Source organism: Arachis ipaensis, chromosome B9 (assembly GCF_059453495.1).
Source record: "Arachis ipaensis isolate K30076 ecotype BB chromosome B9, ASM5945349v1, whole genome shotgun sequence".
Taxonomy (NCBI): domain Eukaryota; kingdom Viridiplantae; phylum Streptophyta; class Magnoliopsida; order Fabales; family Fabaceae; genus Arachis; species Arachis ipaensis.
In genome coordinates, this window is record NC_142444.1 from 144,702,961 (window position 1) to 144,706,915 (window position 3,955).

A 3,955-nucleotide genomic window follows, 5' to 3' on the forward strand; every position below is an offset into this window, starting at 1 on the left:
AACAAAAAGAAACATAACAAATTTTTTTTTTTTAAATTTGGTAAAAAATTCAATGCTACTCCTTCCTAATATATATTGGTATATTGATCACCTCCTTTTCTGGAGAAGTAATTACTAATTAGTTGTACTCGGATTTGCGTTTATTTATATACGATTGTTTAGTTATCATATTTATCTATGGTTGAGTTGCTCAAGTTAGTATATGTAAAGCTGTGTATATATAATAAATTTTATGGTCAATTGTTTTATTAATTCATAAAAAAGTGAATTCAAATGAGACTAAAAAATTAGTATTTTATGTCCTAACTTGTTAATCATTAAAAAAGAAAAATTGTAATTGGATAAAAAAAAATTAATGATCAAGTATTTTGTATATTTTATTTGAGCTTGAAAAACGTGTTCGAAAAAGATGGTATTAAATTGCGTGTTAAACTTTTTTTTTTCCCTGTTGGTGTAACCTAAAATATATAAACATTTTATGTGTATGTTGTCATCACATGTATTATTATTATTATTATTATTATTATTATTATTATTATTATTATTATTATTGCTACTAGTACGACAACGACAATAATGAAGACTACATTTCATGATCAAGAAGCCTTACTGCCTTAACATTCAAGATAGAATGAAAATGTAAAAGTAAGGAGGAATCCAAGATACTGTTTATTATTATATATTCTGTGTTCCTTTTACTTTTGTTTTCTAAGAGGCATTGGTAAAGAAGAATTTTAAGATCTCCTTCTACCAAGTGAGGAGGTTATTTAGCTGGGTATGTGGGTGAGCCAATGTGGAGTAGTGCTAGGATTAGTAATTTTGTGATTTGTAATTATTAATTTGTTATTATTAATATTTTTAATAGTATAAAATTATATTTAATAATGTAGAATTACACACTCTTTTTTTAATAATTAAATATTGACTAAATTTTTATAAAAGTGATGACCTCTAAAACTTTCTCTAAAATAAATTATAGAGTATCCAACTTAATCATTGAGGGATATAAACTTTATAAAATAAATTTATAACGAGATAATTAAGTTCCATGACAAATTTAACTTACAAATTACAATAGAAATTCATCAAGAACAAACACTAAACTAAATCTATAATGATTTTATAAAATAATTTTAATAACAACATAAATAATTATTTTTTTCAATTAAATATACAATTTTAATTAATTATATTTTATATTATAGTATTAGTGATTTTCAAAGTACTTATTAATTATTATTAAAAATTAAAAGATAAAATATAACTTAATCTATTGTGTATAATATTATCAAATCTTAGGTGCGATATAACTCATAATAGGCTAAAGTGGCAGGTAAGATACAAAAGTTGCATTTAAAAATTAAGAAAGAAGCTGAAGAAAATACTCCAAATTCAAAGCAAAAAAGAGAAAAATGAAACCGATTATTCCACACGACTGTAGCTCCTTAGATATAGACAATAAATCGTATGTCAATCCTTTGCAAAAACTTAAAATCCTATGACTTTGCAATTTTAAATACATTGATTTTGTGTTCTTCTTGCTTATTGATCCATTAAAAGAATATTGATTTTTTCTTTAAAAAAAATAAAAATAAAATGATAATTTCAAATTTTTTAGTACGTATGAAAATCTTATCAAATAAAAGTATAATCATTAAAAAGAAACATTTTGTTTAGGAACAAAGTTAGATGTATAAGTGATTTTTAAGTTTCAACTAAATTTTTAACTAACTGACAAAAAATAGTTTTTCTTTTCCTTCAGTATAGAAAATAACATGAACGTTTTTCCAAAACATATAAAATTTTCAGAGCAATAAAAAATTCTAATAAAATAACACAAAATTAATACAAAATAAAACAAAAATTCTACCAAAAAACAACGTGAAAATTCATAAGTCAAAGCAATGCAAAAATTCTACTTTTCTCTTTCTTTTTCTTCAAACATAGTTCATTCGTTTTCATTCCAAATTTTCCACGAAAATTCTTGTATTGATTTATTCCTTTGACTTTGCAAAGGACACTTTTTGTTTTGTGTCCATGCTCAAATTGTGAGTAATGGCAAAATAATGCATCCTAAGTTAGGTGCCTTAAGGAACACTCTTTCTCTTTGTTATCGATATATGCAGTTGTCTCATTGAGTTCAAAATTCTTGGACTACATTGATGGCATTCTCCCATGTTGAATCTTTGGCTTCTAATTATTATTTAAGTAAAGTGACAATTAAATTTGAAGATTTCGATTTTGGACTAATCAATTCTTAAAAAGAAGTGTCAATTTGGTCTTTTAGGATAGTAATCGATAGATACATAATGTCTTTCTATTAATTCATCAACTAAAACTTAACAGTAATACTTATGTGTACTGCACCACCTTAAATAACAAAATATATGGACAATTTCATTTTGTTTTACGCTATTTATTGATAGAAGGACATACATATTTATCATTTTCTATCTTAGAGAACCTAATTAGTACTTTTCTTCTTCTTCAAGGATTAATTAGTCTAAAATGAACATTTTTAAAAATTTAATTGTCATTTTATTTTTATGATTATTTTGAACCACGCACTCCACATGTGCAAAAATGGTGTCCATGTTTTTTGTGGGTACACATAACATTGGACTCAAATGAAGGGTAATTGAAATTTTCCACTTTCATTTACCTTCATATGAACAATATTACAATATTGAATATATAGTGGTGTAAATGATATATATATATAGTTGTTGGTTTTTTGTTGTTTACGGTATTTTTGAAAGGCGAAATTCGAACCTCCAATACTTAATTATGCGGACAAATGAATTTACTATTTGACTAACCCAAGTTGATTTTATAAATAGTTGTTTTGCAATGCAAATTGACACCAAATCTTATTTGATACATTTAATCCACCATGGAAGTTGTGGTCATCATTTTTTTTTAAGCCAAAGGCCTACTTTTTAGTCATTCCTTTAATCATTGTGATATTGGAAGAGATTATAATTACTTGTGCTCTGAATTAATTAAGGTCTTTTTTTCCCTACAATTAAGGTCTTACAAGGTGAATAATTATGTGCATGTTAGGGAAAGTTTTTTCTGCTGGCTATTGGGCTTCAAAGAGAGGCCTGTTAAAGGCCCATTCATGAAAGAGAGAAAATCTTATTAAGAATCTCACGAAATCCCTGATCTTATTCGTTTATATAAAACTTAAGAGCAGACAATATGGATAAACATCTTAAAGAGATTATGACACAAAACATTAATTAATAGTGCATGAGGACAAGGGCTTGTGTACTCTTATTCTTATACCTTGTGTAGTCTTGGTTTCTATAATGTACAAATTACATATTATTGGTAAGATGCTCTTATTGTTATGAACTTCATAATGAATAATTTTTTTTTTACTTTTTAATTCAACAGGTTCATGATTAATTTATCACAAATTTAAATATTATTTAAAAATTTTTCATTAACTAGTAAATTACTATATGTACAAAATTAAATTTAAATCTGTGACATTTATTTAAATAAATTAAAGAACTAACTATTAGGCTAATCTAAATCAATTCATTGAATGGAGGCTTAATTAGCAAGAGGTTGCTTCTTTTGATAAAGGGCCTACTCATTTAAAATAACTCAAACTCCAAACAATTATTGCGTTATTTTGTAAGCATCACACCCCAGAATTCTTATAATTGTTAGGCTTGCAAAGCGTAGTGCTTTAGGAAGCATGTCAAAATCACAATCATGTAAGCCATTTTATGAAAATTATCCACTAGCCTTTGTCATTGCTTTCTTCTATTTAGCCAAAGAATATTACATTAAGAATTGGTTGGGCCCTTCATGCAACTAGTTAATACTTAATATAGATGCATTCTTTTATGTTTCTTATTTTTCTAGACATACAAATACAATGGTTTAAAATGTAGTAAAATCGGATTTTCAACAAGAAGGGTCTCATTCATGTTTCGTTTTT